Source organism: Lycorma delicatula, chromosome 8 (genome assembly GCF_047948215.1).
Source record: "Lycorma delicatula isolate Av1 chromosome 8, ASM4794821v1, whole genome shotgun sequence".
Taxonomy (NCBI): domain Eukaryota; kingdom Metazoa; phylum Arthropoda; class Insecta; order Hemiptera; family Fulgoridae; genus Lycorma; species Lycorma delicatula.
The window spans coordinates 49,749,859-49,767,927 of NC_134462.1; positions in this window are offsets into that span (position 1 = coordinate 49,749,859).

Sequence of the window (18,069 nt, forward strand, 5' to 3'; positions counted from 1 at the left end):
TTTACCACAAATTTCACACTCTGATCCAGTCGGACGCTTATGATGCTTCTCCAGTAGGACGCTTTAAACCCTGATTTTTTTCTCAATTCTTCGACACCAACTCTTGATCCAGTCGCATGTTTCAGTTTCTGATCCAGTTGCACGGTTCATATACTGATCCAGTCGCACGTTTCAGTTTCCGATCCAGTCGCACATCTCATTTTCTGATCCTGTCGCACGCTTCAGATACTTCAGTATCTGATCCAGTAGCACGGTTTGGAATCTGATCTTGTAGCACGTTTTGGATTCTGATCCTGATAGCACGTTTCAAACTCAGAACCAGTTGCACGTTTCAGATTCTGATCCAGTCGCACGTTCCTATCGTCTAGATTCCTATCGTCTCGCTAGTTTCAGACTATAACTGTGATAATTATCCATGAGTAAATTTCTGATCGCTTTGTACCCTTCATATACCGATCCATTACAACTTTTTAGAATGTTATGCATTAATGCGTTTCAGAATTGAATTCTGTTTCATTATTCAGATTATGTTCTAGTATTTCACGCACTCAAATTCAACGCAGGTTTCAAAAACAGATCCTTTTAGTTACATGTTTATTATTTTGGTCCTTTCATATTATTCTGAAACCGATACTGATCCGCTGGCATGTATCGGCCTTAGACGTATATACACAGTCACTCGTTTCACATTCCGTTACAGATATAAATCCTAACACGCTTCTAAAATTTCTTCCATTCGTACGTTTCAAATGACAACGGCGATACAGGTGGATTTTTCAGAAGCTGTCTCTGCTCCCTATCTATTTTTCACATACTTTTACGGTCCTGATTAGGACTACCCCCTCAAGGTTCTTTTTAGGACAAGATGATGAGCATTGGCGATGTGAGGGGGCTTTGGGTATACACTGCCTTAAATCGATAAAAATGTACGGTATCCCGTGACCAAGTGCCGATCCAGTAGACACAGTATACCCAACTAATTATCACCTGTTCTTTAAATTTAAATAAACGATTTTCTTTCTCCTGTAACTACCTCTATACAGTCCTATGTAAATTATGTGAAATTTTTTAAGATTTAGCAACAGTTGGAAAATCTAATTAGAATTAGCATCTTGGAAAATACTTTTGGAAAACTAGACGATAAACGCCACAATTTCTGACTGCGTTCACAAAAAATTGTTTCGCTGGCGTAGATTCGAATTCTGATTAGGACACATCTTCTCATTGTGATTGGATCCGGATTCTTGCTGCTTGATATACTCATAGTCTACTCTGTAAACGTATCCATACCCTGAGTTAGTGACACGTTTCAGATACTGCTTTAACTGAACATTTCACATTCTGTAGGATAATCAACTATGAGATTCTAAAGGGTTAGTCCCAAACTTCACACTCTGATCCTGATCCAGTCGCACATATAATTTTCTGATCCAATCAGACACTTAAGATGTTGATTCAGTAGGACATCTTATACACTGATTTTCTCACATTTCTTGGACAACAATTCTGATTCAGTCGCATATTTCAGTTTCTGATCCAGTTGCACAGTTCATACGATTTTTCGGTTGGAATAGCGTTTTTCAGAATGTTAACCGTTATTACGTTTAAGATCAAATCCTGTTTCATATGTCAGATGGTGCTCCAGTACCACTTCTAACACGTATTACTAAATTGTAAATTAGTCGCAAGTTTGAAATTCTGATCCAGTCGAACATCCAGACTGACTAGGAGTGACCACTTTAACTACCTGGTCAAGTGGCAGGCTACAGATACCGATCCTGCATCATGTTTCCTGAGTCGGAATTCAAATAGATCAATCAGGAAATTATACGAATCTTACTGCAATACAACATTTATATTGACAAACAAGATTGTATCCATAATGTAACATTACCTCAAAAAGTTACTGGATTACTGAAGTTACATAAATTAAATATTCGTATAAACCGTTGATAAATTTTAACACAGAAACTGCATATTTTACAGCTAAAATTATTAGAATAAAACTAAATCTTGTATATAAATATTATGTTAAATATGGTTAAGAAGTCATAAATGTAAATTGAATTTGATTAAAGCTAACTCATAGCACGATATCACCTTTTGTATTGACAAAACAATAGAAATTTAAAAAAATTTTAATGAAACTGCATTCTAAGGAATATTCTATCCAAAAAATTTTTTGAATACGAGAACAAATGTTACTCACAATCGAAACATTCATGATAACATGAAACATATACACATGTTTACTAACTATTATATCTGCTACCTGTATAAATGTTTCCTTAAAAATATTTAGTACTGAATAAGTTATACTATATAAAACGGCAGTATTCTTATTATTGTAATTTTTTGTCAGTACTAAGCAACTAGAAAACACAGAATGTTGTGATTATGAAAGTATGTTAGAAAAATAGTTACTGCTTACACTAGATACATCTGTTGTACTCTTCTATAGGGGGATTTCGTATCCTCTAGAGCATAAGAAAAAGTGCCACATACATATTAAATGTTATAGTTGTATTAGAAGTTAGTTTTGATTCTTTTGCCATTTCCTAGAATCATAAGAAAATAACAATTTTATTACAATTACAGTATATAATCCAAGTTTACAAAAATTTGCATAAATAATAAATAAATATGAATTTTAAATTTATAAATAAAACATTTGCTTTATTTTCATGTTTAAGTACTATTAAAACTCTTTTACAATCGATTTGGAAAATGTTAATGTAATAAAAATTTTAACAGACGTTGTAGGAGTTGAGAAATTATACTGAAATTTCTTCATTTTTGGAAAAATGCATATGGCATTCTTAAAGATGATCAAATTTTTCTTTTAATTTGTGTGATTAAATCCGTGCTATGATAATCCACCTGATTAATAACATGTTTTAGAACAGAATATGATTTAGAACATCTCAAAAATAATATTGAAATTTATCTAACATCCAACAGATAAGTTACTGAAATTTTGTATGCAACCGTCTCTAAGATGAACATCCTCTACAGAAAATAACCGTTATAGTCTGTTGTGTTCATAAATAAAAATAATTTAAGAGCAGAGCAAAATTATTATAAAACTAAGTCTTCATCAATTCGTTCAAGTCTATCGGATATATGGTATTTTGCGGGAGAAATTTTATAATTATTTTCTACCATGACATCATACTACAGATTCAATTATTTTTTATTTCAATGACCTTCAGTCATCTTTGTCTCTTGGTTTCTCCTTTGTTACTCTGATCAACACCATATCTTTTTTTATTATCTTTCTCCTTCAATATGAGTATGCTCAAAGATCTCTTCCCTTCTGGTTCAGCAAAGTATAATTCGCTACTTCGGTTGTCAGCTATCTCCTTTTAATGTACAGTTGAACCAATGTAATCTTTACATCGTAAAGTTTACACAAGGATTCTCACGACCTGATTTAACTGAAGTTTATCAGTGTGCTTGAAAATTAGCAAAATTCTATGAAAAAGGGAGAGAGCCAATAACCGCGTTGCTGTGGTTGTAAGATTATGTTGATGTAAAGTTAATTTTTAATTCTGATAGAAAAAATTATCTTCTTCACAGGTTATTTGAGTAATAGTTGCATAATATTCTTTTCTATAGTTATGATTTGTTTCTACATAGACCGATTTTCTGCGTATTTATGACTGCTTTAGAGGAAATACTAGGAAAGGCAGTGTAAGTGAAATGAGTATGGCGCATGGCCTTCCTCTGTCTATTGATTTCTAAGGTACTGTAATATTTAATCGAATTATGTCGTTCAAATGTTATGATTGAAATTGAAACACTATGAATGTGTTCATTGTATAATAGAAGAGAGATTTTTCTTTGGTGATGACTTAGTTTTTGTCTGAAGATATAATGCCAACAGTTTCTGTAAAAGTGTTGTCAAAACCATAAATAGGACAATTGCTACTCCTAACTTCTTTCACAATTTTAACTAGTACAGTAGATAACTTATTAAAGATAATTTGGAAGTAACAGATATTAATATTAGTGTTATTATTATTTACTGTGTCAAATCGTTACAATTTTATGAATAAATGACTTGACTGACATATTTTCCAAGATGATTGAAGAAAACCCAGTTCCTGAAATAATCTGAAATATCTGTTAATTTTGATGAAGCAATGCAACATGCTCACTGATTTCTTATCGATGATGAGATACGTAAATATGAAATGTTTGCTCACAAAATGCAGCAGTCAAGAAGTAAGCTTCTAATTTGTTAATGTTTTCATTAATCTACTGTCAATACATATCGAAATCTTTGAACAATCTGATTCATGGTCTTGATAAACGACAAGCCCTAAGTCTGTTGGATCGCAAAACTTCTTACTATGCATAAATTTTAAGAAATAAACAAGTTTATAACTCCCTTTCATGATGAAAATATATGCAATCTAGCCTTTCATCTGTACAGCAATAGGTTACCATGTTTTACATGCCGTAAATACTCCAGTGTTCATATTTCTACACATAAGTTTTCACTGGAATGATTAATACCTATGAATTTTTCTGTGTTTCCTTGTTAAAACAGCATATTTATTTTTTTTAAAATTCAATGAAATTGTCTAACACAAATTAAACCTAACTGTTGGGAAAACATCTTCAATTAAATACAACTGCAGCTTCAACGATAGCCTCTACTTCTGTTAATATTAAAGCGCAAAACACGCACCTTTGTTGGTATCTGGAAATAAAATGTTACTGCTATTGACGACAAAATTTATTGTACAACAGTGTGGTTATAAATAACACCTTTTTTATTTTACTAAGTGTACGGTAGATAGAATCGATTAATTAAGAAAATATACAGAGGGCAAGAACAAGAAAATCATACAGGTGGCTTTTATCACCATATTTCTTTGAGAAAACCGATAAAATAAACAGTAAAAATAAAATCCTGCAATACTAAAAAAACCATAATCAACAGAAAATTTGTAAAAAGAATGGCTTAATTTTTGTGAATCCGCACCTCATAAAACACGTTCAAGTTCCAAATTTTCACTTAAATTTGTTAAAATGAGTGGCAATTGTAGCAGAGATTAATCCATAATTGGGACAAAACGCCCAATCATTGAATTCTGGTGCCAGGTTATACTTTTTGTTGTAAACTGTAAGCTAAATTAAATATTAGAAATAAATAAAGACAATCATATAAAGTACATTTGAATGCATTAAAAGCAACGCATAAGTGGAATAGGATAGATACTTCTTTCATGGAGCTACCGAGGATGTAATTTTTTCCACAGAGACCAATGTCGAGCTGTTTGTATAAATGCTCAGTGAAAAAATAAATGCTAATATCTACTTTTTTTATTACAAAATAAAAAAAAAAAAAAAAAAAAAACAAATTTTTCTATTTTTATAACAAATTTTTTATCATTTTTAAAATAATAAATACAATTTTGTAACAATTGAAAGATTCCATAGTAACTGAAAAAGCAATTAACACACGGCTATTTTTTAAATAGTGGTGAATCCATGATTTATGATTAAATTGGTATATTTCTACATTAAAAGGAAATGTATGTGTTATGATTCATGATAGTAGTGCGACTTGTTTTCATTAACTTAATGAAGAATTAACAATTAATGATGTATTGTATCAACATAACAAGATAAAGCAACTTGAGGCAGAGATAAAATGGAAAAACACGTTTCGTATGTAAGTACAACAAAAACAATCTAAATTACAGCAATAGTAAGTGTAAGTAATGATCAAAAAATTAATTTTCAGGTGTAAAATTTGCTTTTATAAATTTTGAATCGGAAAAGTAAATGAAATTAGGGGTTTTATGCACTTCCTAACAGGTATTAGAAAGAGGAAAATATCACATATTTTTTCTTATAGTAACAGTGAGAGAATGGAAATTTTTTTTTGTAATAGCGACAAGAAAGAGATTTTTCATTGTATGGGCAACAAAGTTAATGATTTGGAAAGTTATAATAATCTGAAAGTTACACACTGTAAGAGATATGAATGCAAAAAATGAAAGAATAAAAACATCTTGTTATTTAGAACATTGTATTCGTTTTGGTTATTAGGAAGTTATAGTATGAAATATGTTATTTGCTGTAGGCTTTTATTCATGGTACACGTCCAATAATACACTGCAGTCAGTTTGTGTGCTCAGTTCTCAAATACTGACCAAAATGCTTTCACTTAAAATATAGCGTTTGATATTCATGTTCTGCTCATGTAGTTAAATTGTATTACAATGCTTATAAAACCAAAATTTAACTGCTTCAATTTTTAAGGCTGGAACAAGTAAACAGTGACACTAATATAAACTGTATAATATTTACATCTTGCACTTTTCATTGATACATCCGATCAAGTCGGACGCTTATGATGCTTCTCCAGTAGGACGCTTCAAACCCTGGTTATTTAACAATTCTTCGACACCACAATAATCTAGTAGCACGGTTCAGAATCTGATCCTGTAGAACGTTTCATATTTCTACCGTCTCACTAGTTTAGGACTTTGACTGTGATAATTTTCCACGAGCAATTTTTCCAACCACTTTGTACCCTTCATATACCTTCGATTCATTACAACTTTTCAGAATATTATGTATTAATGCGTTTCAGAATCGAATTCAAAAACAGATCCTTTTAGTTACACGTTTCCAATATCGGTACTTTCATATTATTCTGAAACCAATACTGATTCGCTGGCATGTATCGGCCTTGGATGTATATAAAATCACTTGTTTCTCATTCCGTTACAGATGGAAGTGCAAACATAAATCCTACCATGCTTCTAAAATTTATTTCATTTTCACGTTTCAAATGACGACGGTGATACATGTAGATTTTTCAGAAGCTGTCTCTGCTCCCAATTTTTTTCACATATTTTTACGGTCCTGATTAGGACTACCCCCTCAAGGTTCTGTTTAGGACAAGATGATCAGCATTGGCAATGCGAGGGGGCTTTGGGTATACACTGCCTTAAATCGAGAAAAAAACATACAATTTCCGGTGACCATTTGCCGATCCAGAAAACACTGTATACCCAACTAATCATCACCTGAAATAAAAGTTCTTCTTTCTCCTTTAACTACCCCTATACAGTCCTATGTAAATTATGTGAAACTGTTTTTAACATTGGTAGTATGTGAACTCATATCTAGTTCAGGCGGTTTAGGAACAGTCGAAAAATCTAGTGACACAACGTATGCCTGTATCGCCAAAAAACTATTTTGGTTGCATAGATTCGAATTCTGATTAGGACACATCTTCTTCCAGATTCATATTCACATTAAGATTCAGCAAATTATTCTGCCGTTAAACCACGTCTTCCCATTGTGAAAGATTCAGATTCAGCTTCAGCCTATTATTCAGTCAAAGTATCCAGACCCTGAGTTAGTGACATGTTTCAAATACTGATTTAGCTGAATATCATGAATATTCACGTATTATATTAAACTTTACCACAAATTTCACACTCTGATCCAGTCGGACGCTTATGATGCTTCTCCAGTAGGACGCTTTAAACCCTGATTTTTTTCTCAATTCTTCGACACCAACTCTGATCCAGTCGCACGTTTCAGTTTCTGATCCAGTTGCACGGTTCATATACTGATCCAGTCGCACGTTTCAGTTTCCGATCCAGTCGCACATCTCATTTTCTGATCCTGTCGCACGCTTCAGATACTTCAGTATCTGATCCAGTAGCACGGTTTGGAATCTGATCTTGTAGCACGTTTTGGATTCTGATCCTGATAGCACGTTTCAAACTCAGAACCAGTTGCACGTTTCAGATTCTGATCCAGTCGCACGTTCCTATCGTCTAGATTCCTATCGTCTCGCTAGTTTTAGACTATAACTGTGATAATTATCCATGAGTAAATTTCTGATCGCTTTGTACCCTTCATATACCGATCCATTACAACTTTTTAGAATGTTATGCATTAATGCGTTTCAGAATTGAATTCTGTTTCATTATTCAGATTATGTTCTAGTATTTCACGCACTCAAATTCAACGCAGGTTTCAAAAACAGATCCTTTTAGTTACATGTTTATTATTTTGGTCCTTTCATATTATTCTGAAACCGATACTGATCCGCTGGCATGTATCGGCCTTAGACGTATATACACAGTCACTCGTTTCACATTCCGTTACAGATATAAATCCTAACACGCTTCTAAAATTTCTTCCATTCGTACGTTTCAAATGACAACGGCGATACAGGTGGATTTTTCAGAAGCTGTCTCTGCTCCCTATCTATTTTTCACATACTTTTACGGTCCTGATTAGGACTACCCCCTCAAGGTTCTTTTTAGGACAAGATGATGAGCATTGGCGATGTGAGGGGGCTTTTAAATCGATAAAAATGTACGGTATCCCGTGACCAAGTGCCGATCCAGTAGACACAGTATACCCAACTAATTATCACCTGTTCTTTAAATTTAAATAAACGATTTTCTTTCTCCTGTAACTACCTCTATACAGTCCTATGTAAATTATGTGAAATTTTTTAAGATTTAGCAACAGTTGGAAAATCTAATTAGAATTAGCATCTTGGAAAATATTTTTGGAAAACTAGACGATAAACGCCACAATTTCTGACTGCGTTCACAAAAAATTGTTTCGCTGGCGTAGATTCGAATTCTGATTAGGACAAATCTTCTCATTGTGATTGGATCCGGATTCTTGCTGCTTGATATACTCATAGCCTACTAAATTACAGCTATAGTAAGTGTAAGTAATGATCAAAAAATTAATTTTCAGGTGTAAAATTTGCTTTTATAAATTTTGAATCAGAAAAGTAAATGAAATTAGGGGTTTTATGCACTTCCTAACAGGTATTAGAAAGAGGAAAATATCACATATTTTGTCTTAAGGTAACAGTAAGAGAATGGAAATTTTTTTTTGTAATAGCGACAAGAAAGAGATTTTTCATTGTATGGGCAAGTTATTAAGAAATTCTATGATTTGGAAAGTTATAATAATCTGAAAGTTACACACTGTATGAATGCAAAAAATGAAAGAATAAAAACATCTTGTTATTTAGAACATTGTATTCATTTTGGTTATTAGGAAGTTATAGTATGAAATATGTTATTTGCTGTAGGCTTTTATTCATGGTACACGTCCAATAATACACTGCAGTCAGTTTGTGTGCTCAGTTCTCAAATACTGACCAAAATGCTTTCACTTAAAATATAGCGTTTGATATTCATGTTCTGCTCATGTAGTTAAATTGTATTACAATGCTTATAAAACCAAAATTTAACTGCTTCAATTTTTAAGGCTGGAACAAGTAAACAGTGACACTTATATAAACTGTATAATATTTACATCTTGCACTTTTCATTGATACATCCGATCAAGTCGGACGCTTATGATGCTTCTCCAGTAGAACGCTTCAAACCCTGGTTATTTAACAATTCTTCGACACCACAATAATCTAGTAGCACGGTTCAGAATCTGATCCTGTAGCACGTTTCATATTTCTACCGTCTCACTAGTTTAGGACTTTGACTGTGATAATTTTCCACGAGCAATTTTTCCAACCACTTTGTACCCGTCATATACCTTCGATTCATTACAACTTTTCAGAATATTATGTATTAATGCGTTTCAGAATCGAATTCAAAAACAGATCCTTTTAGTTACACGTTTCCAATATCAGTCCTTTCATATTATTCTGAAACCGATACTGATTCGCTGGCATGTATCGGCCTTGGATGTATATAAAATCACTCGTTTCTCATTCCGTTACAGATGGAAGTTGCAAACATAAATCCTACCATGCTTCTAAAATTTATTTCATTTTCACGTTTCAAATGACGACGGTGATACATGTGGATTTTTCAGAAGCTGTCTCTGCTCCCAATTTTTTTCACATATTTTTACGGTCCTGATTAGGACTACCCCCTCAAGGTTCTGTTTAGGACAAGATGATGAGCATTGGCAATGCGAGGGGGCTTTGGGTATACACTGCCGTAAATCGAGAAAAAAACATACAATTTCCGGTGACCATTTGCCGATCCAGAAAACACTGTATACCCAACTAATCATCACCTGAAATAAAAGTTCTTCTTTCTCCTTTAACTACCCCTATACAGTCCTATGTAAATTATGTGAAACTGTTTTTAACATTGGTAGTATGTGAACTCATATCTAGTTCAGGCGGTTTAGGAACAGTCAAAAAATCTAGTGACACAACGTATGCCTGTATCGCCAAAAAACTATTTTGGTTGCATAGATTCGAATTCTGATTAGGACACATCTTCTTCCAGATTCATATTCACATTAAGATTCAGCAAATTATTCTGCCGTTAAAACACGTCTTCTCATTGTGAAAGATTCAGATTCAGCTTCAGCTTATTATTCAGTCAAAGTATCCAGACCCTGAGTTAGTGACATGTTTCAAATACTGATTTAGCTGAATATCATGAATATTCTTGTATTATATTAAACTTTACCACAAATTTCACACTCTGATCCAGTCGGACGCTTATGATGCTTCTCCAGTAGGACGCTTTAAACCCTGATTTTTTTCTCAATTCTTCGACACCAACTCTTGATCCAGTCGCATGTTTCAGTTTCTGATCCAGTTGCACGGTTCATATACTGATCCAGTCGCACGTTTCAGTTTCCGATCCAGTCGCACATCTCATTTTCTGATCCTGTCGCACGCTTCAGATACTTCAGTATCTGATCCAGTAGCACGGTTTGGAATCTGATCTTGTAGCACGTTTTGGATTCTGATCCTGATAGCACGTTTCAAACTCAGAACCAGTTGCACGTTTCAGATTCTGATCCAGTCGCACGTTCCTATCGTCTAGATTCCTATCGTCTCGCTAGTTTCAGACTATAACTGTGATAATTATCCATGAGTAAATTTCTGATCGCTTTGTACCCTTCATATACCGATCCATTACAACTTTTTAGAATGTTATGCATTAATGCGTTTCAGAATTGAATTCTGTTTCATTATTCAGATTATGTTCTAGTATTTCACGCACTCAAATTCAACGCAGGTTTCAAAAACAGATCCTTTTAGTTACATGTTTATTATTTTGGTCCTTTCATATTATTCTGAAACCGATACTGATCCGCTGGCATGTATCGGCCTTAGACGTATATACACAGTCACTCGTTTCACATTCCGTTACAGATATAAATCCTAACACGCTTCTAAAATTTCTTCCATTCGTACGTTTCAAATGACAACGGCGATACAGGTGGATTTTTCAGAAGCTGTCTCTGCTCCCTATCTATTTTTCACATACTTTTACGGTCCTGATTAGGACTACCCCCTCAAGGTTCTTTTTAGGACAAGATGATGAGCATTGGCGATGTGAGGGGGCTTTGGGTATACACTGCCTTAAATCGATAAAAATGTACGGTATCCCGTGACCAAGTGCCGATCCAGTAGACACAGTATACCCAACTAATTATCACCTGTTCTTTAAATTTAAATAAACGATTTTCTTTCTCCTGTAACTACCTCTATACAGTCCTATGTAAATTATGTGAAATTTTTTAAGATTTAGCAACAGTTGGAAAATCTAATTAGAATTAGCATCTTGGAAAATACTTTTGGAAAACTAGACGATAAACGCCACAATTTCTGACTGCGTTCACAAAAAATTGTTTCGCTGGCGTAGATTCGAATTCTGATTAGGACACATCTTCTCATTGTGATTGGATCCGGATTCTTGCTGCTTGATATACTCATAGTCTACTCTGTAAACGTATCCATACCCTGAGTTAGTGACACGTTTCAGATACTGCTTTAACTGAACATTTCACATTCTGTAGGATAATCAACTATGAGATTCTAAAGGGTTAGTCCCAAACTTCACACTCTGATCCTGATCCAGTCGCACATATAATTTTCTGATCCAATCAGACACTTAAGATGTTGATTCAGTAGGACATCTTATACACTGATTTTCTCACATTTCTTGGACAACAATTCTGATTCAGTCGCATATTTCAGTTTCTGATCCAGTTGCACAGTTCATACGATTTTTCGGTTGGAATAGCGTTTTTCAGAATGTTAACCGTTATTACGTTTAAGATCAAATCCTGTTTCATATGTCAGATGGTGCTCCAGTACCACTTCTAACACGTATTACTAAATTGTAAATTAGTCGCAAGTTTGAAATTCTGATCCAGTCGAACATCCAGACTGACTAGGAGTGACCACTTTAACTACCTGGTCAAGTGGCAGGCTACAGATACCGATCCTGCATCATGTTTCCTGAGTCGGAATTCAAATAGATCAATCAGGAAATTATACGAATCTTACTGCAATACAACATTTATATTGACAAACAAGATTGTATCCATAATGTAACATTACCTCAAAAAGTTACTGGATTACTGAAGTTACATAAATTAAATATTCGTATAAACCGTTGATAAATTTTAACACAGAAACTGCATATTTTACAGCTAAAATTATTAGAATAAAACTAAATCTTGTATATAAATATTATGTTAAATATGGTTAAGAAGTCATAAATGTAAATTGAATTTGATTAAAGCTAACTCATAGCACGATATCACCTTTTGTATTGACAAAACAATAGAAATTTAAAAAAATTTTAATGAAACTGCATTCTAAGGAATATTCTATCCAAAAAATTTTTTGAATACGAGAACAAATGTTACTCACAATCGAAACATTCATGATAACATGAAACATATACACATGTTTACTAACTATTATATCTGCTACCTGTATAAATGTTTCCTTAAAAATATTTAGTACTGAATAAGTTATACTATATAAAACGGCAGTATTCTTATTATTGTAATTTTTTGTCAGTACTAAGCAACTAGAAAACACAGAATGTTGTGATTATGAAAGTATGTTAGAAAAATAGTTACTGCTTACACTAGATACATCTGTTGTACTCTTCTATAGGGGGATTTCGTATCCTCTAGAGCATAAGAAAAAGTGCCACATACATATTAAATGTTATAGTTGTATTAGAAGTTAGTTTTGATTCTTTTGCCATTTCCTAGAATCATAAGAAAATAACAATTTTATTACAATTACAGTATATAATCCAAGTTTACAAAAATTTGCATAAATAATAAATAAATATGAATTTTAAATTTATAAATAAAACATTTGCTTTATTTTCATGTTTAAGTACTATTAAAACTCTTTTACAATCGATTTGGAAAATGTTAATGTAATAAAAATTTTAACAGACGTTGTAGGAGTTGAGAAATTATACTGAAATTTCTTCATTTTTGGAAAAATGCATATGGCATTCTTAAAGATGATCAAATTTTTCTTTTAATTTGTGTGATTAAATCCGTGCTATGATAATCCACCTGATTAATAACATGTTTTAGAACAGAATATGATTTAGAACATCTCAAAAATAATATTGAAATTTATCTAACATCCAACAGATAAGTTACTGAAATTTTGTATGCAACCGTCTCTAAGATGAACATCCTCTACAGAAAATAACCGTTATAGTCTGTTGTGTTCATAAATAAAAATAATTTAAGAGCAGAGCAAAATTATTATAAAACTAAGTCTTCATCAAGTCTATCGGATATATGGTATTTTGCGGGAGAAATTTTATAATTATTTTCTACCATGACATCATACTACAGATTCAATTATTTTTTATTTCAATGACCTTCAGTCATCTTTGTCTCTTGGTTTCTCCTTTGTTACTCTGATCAACACCATATCTTTTTTTATTATCTTTCTCCTTCAATATGAGTATGCTCAAAGATCTCTTCCCTTCTGGTTCAGCAAAGTATAATTCGCTACTTCGGTTGTCAGCTATCTCCTTTTAATGTACAGTTGAACCAATGTAATCTTTACATCGTAAAGTTTACACAAGGATTCTCACGACCTGATTTAACTGAAGTTTATCAGTGTGCTTGAAAATTAGCAAAATTCTATGAAAAAGGGAGAGAGCCAATAACCGCGTTGCTGTGGTTGTAAGATTATGTTGATGTAAAGTTAATTTTTAATTCTGATAGAAAAAATTATCTTCTTCACAGGTTATTTGAGTAATAGTTGCATAATATTCTTTTCTATAGTTATGATTTGTTTCTACATAGACCGATTTTCTGCGTATTTATGACTGCTTTAGAGGAAATACTAGGAAAGGCAGTGTAAGTGAAATGAGTATGGCGCATGGCCTTCCTCTGTCTATTGATTTCTAAGGTACTGTAATATTTAATCGAATTATGTCGTTCAAATGTTATGATTGAAATTGAAACACTATGAATGTGTTCATTGTATAATAGAAGAGAGATTTTTCTTTGGTGATGACTTAGTTTTTGTCTGAAGATATAATGCCAACAGTTTCTGTAAAAGTGTTGTCAAAACCATAAATAGGACAATTGCTACTCCTAACTTCTTTCACAATTTTAACTAGTACAGTAGATAACTTATTAAAGATAATTTGGAAGTAACAGATATTAATATTAGTGTTATTATTATTTACTGTGTCAAATCGTTACAATTTTATGAATAAATGACTTGACTGACATATTTTCCAAGATGATTGAAGAAAACCCAGTTCCTGAAATAATCTGAAATATCTGTTAATTTTGATGAAGCAATGCAACATGCTCACTGATTTCTTATCGATGATGAGATACGTAAATATGAAATGTTTGCTCACAAAATGCAGCAGTCAAGAAGTAAGCTTCTAATTTGTTAATGTTTTCATTAATCTACTGTCAATACATATCGAAATCTTTGAACAATCTGATTCATGGTCTTGATAAACGACAAGCCCTAAGTCTGTTGGATCGCAAAACTTCTTACTATGCATAAATTTTAAGAAATAAACAAGTTTATAACTCCCTTTCATGATGAAAATATATGCAATCTAGCCTTTCATCTGTACAGCAATAGGTTACCATGTTTTACATGCCGTAAATACTCCAGTGTTCATATTTCTACACATAAGTTTTCACTGGAATGATTAATACCTATGAATTTTTCTGTGTTTCCTTGTTAAAACAGCATATTTATTTTTTTTTAAATTCAATGAAATTGTCTAACACAAATTAAACCTAACTGTTGGGAAAACATCTTCAATTAAATACAACTGCAGCTTCAACGATAGCCTCTACTTCTGTTAATATTAGAGCGCAAAACACGCACCTTTGTTGGTATCTGGAAATAAAATGTTACTGCTATTGACGACAAAATTTATTGTACAACAGTGTGGTTATAAATAACACCTTTTTTATTTTACTAAGTGTACGGTAGATAGAATCGATTAATTAAGAAAATATACAGAGGGCAAGAACAAGAAAATCATACAGGTGGCTTTTATCACCATATTTCTTTGAGAAAACCGATAAAATAAACAGTAAAAATAAAATCCTGCAATACTAAAAAAACCATAATCAACAGAAAATTTGTAAAAAAGAATGGCTTAATTTTTGTGAATCCGCACCTCATAAAACACGTTCAAGTTCCAAATTTTCACTTAAATTTGTTAAAATGAGTGGCAATTGTAGCAGAGATTAATCCATAATTGGGACAAAACGCCCAATCATTGAATTCTGGTGCCAGGTTATACTTTTTGTTGTAAACTGTAAGCTAATTAAATATTAGAAATAAATAAAGACAATCATATAAAGTACATTTGAATGCATTAAAAGCAACGCATAAGTGGAATAGGATAGATACTTCTTTCATGGAGCTACCGAGGATGTAATTTTTTCCACAGAGACCAATGTCGAGCTGTTTGTATAAATGCTCAGTGAAAAAATAAATGCTAATATCTACTTTTTTTATTACAAAATAAAAAAAAAAAAAAAAAAAAAACAAATTTTTCTATTTTTATAACAAATTTTTTATCATTTTTAAAATAATAAATACAATTTTGTAACAATTGAAAGATTCCATAGTAACTGAAAAAGCAATTAACACACGGCTATTTTTTAAATAGTGGTGAATCCATGATTTATGATTAAATTGGTATATTTCTACATTAAAAGGAAATGTATGTGTTACGATTCATGATAGTAGTGCGACTTGTTTTCATTAACTTAATGAAGAATTAACAATTAATGATGTATTGTATCAACATAACAAGATAAAGCAACTTGAGGCAGAGATAAAATGGAAAAACACGTTTCGTATGTAAGTACAACAAAAACAATCTAAATTACAGCTATAGTAAGTGTAAGTAATGATCAAAAAATTAATTTTCAGGTGTAAAATTTGCTTTTATAAATTTTGAATCGGAAAAGTAAATGAAATTAGGGGTTTTATGCACTTCCTAACAGGTATTAGAAAGAGGAAAATATCACATATTTTTTCTTATAGTAACAGTGAGAGAATGGAAATTTTTTTTTGTAATAGCGACAAGAAAGAGATTTTTCATTGTATGGGCAACAAAGTTAATGATTTGGAAAGTTATAATAATCTGAAAGTTACACACTGTAAGAGATATGAATGCAAAAAATGAAAGAATAAAAACAACATCTTGTTATTTAGAACATTGTATTCGTTTTGGTTATTAGGAAGTTATAGTATGAAATATGTTATTTGCTGTAGGCTTTTATTCATGGTACACGTCCAATAATACACTGCAGTCAGTTTGTGTGCTCAGTTCTCAAATACTGACCAAAATGCTTTCACTTAAAATATAGCGTTTGATATTCATGTTCTGCTCATGTAGTTAAATTGTATTACAATGCTTATAAAACCAAAATTTAACTGCTTCAATATTTAAGGCTGGAACAAGTAAACAGTGACACTAATATAAACTGTATAATATTTACATCTTGCACTTTTCATTGATACATCCGATCAAGTCGGACGCTTATGATGCTTCTCCAGTAGGACGCTTCAAACCCTGGTTATTTAACAATTCTTCGACACCACAATAATCTAGTAGCACGGTTCAGAATCTGATCCTGTAGAACGTTTCATATTTCTACCGTCTCACTAGTTTAGGACTTTGACTGTGATAATTTTCCACGAGCAATTTTTCCAACCACTTTGTACCCTTCATATACCTTCGATTCATTACAACTTTTCAGAATATTATGTATTAATGCGTTTCAGAATCGAATTCAAAAACAGATCCTTTTAGTTACACGTTTCCAATATCGGTACTTTCATATTATTCTGAAACCGATACTGATTCGCTGGCATGTATCGGCCTTGGATGTATATAAAATCACTTGTTTCTCATTCCGTTACAGATGGAAGTGCAAACATAAATCCTACCATGCTTCTAAAATTTATTTCATTTTCACGTTTCAAATGACGACGGTCATACATGTAGATTTTTCAGAAGCTGTCTCTGCTCCCAATTTTTTTCACATATTTTTACGGTCCTGATTAGGACTACCCCCTCAAGGTTCTGTTTAGGACAAGATGATGAGCATTGGCAATGCGAGGGGGCTTTGGGTATACACTGCCTTAAATCGAGAAAAAAACATACAATTTCCGGTGACCATTTGCCGATCCAGAAAACACTGTATACCCAACTAATCATCACCTGAAATAAAAGTTCTTCTTTCTCCTTTAACTACCCCTATACAGTCCTATGTAAATTATGTGAAACTGTTTTTAACATTGGTAGTATGTGAACTCATATCTAGTTCAGGCGGTTTAGGAACAGTTGAAAAATCTAGTGACACAACGTATGCCTGTATCGCCAAAAAACTATTTTGGTTGCATAGATTCGAATTCTGATTAGGACACATCTTCTTCCAGATTCATATTCACATTAAGATTCAGCAAATTATTCTGCCGTTAAACCACGTCTTCCCATTGTGAAAGATTCAGATTCAGCTTCAGCCTATTATTCAGTCAAAGTATCCAGACCCTGAGTTAGTGACATGTTTCAAATACTGATTTAGCTGAATATCATGAATATTCACGTATTATATTAAACTTTACCACAAATTTCACACTCTGATCCAGTCGGACGCTTATGATGCTTCTCCAGTAGGACGCTTTAAACCCTGATTTTTTTCTCAATTCTTCGACACCGACTCTGATCCAGTCGCACGTTTCAGTTTCTGATCCAGTTGCACGGTTCATATACTGATCCAGTCGCACGTTTC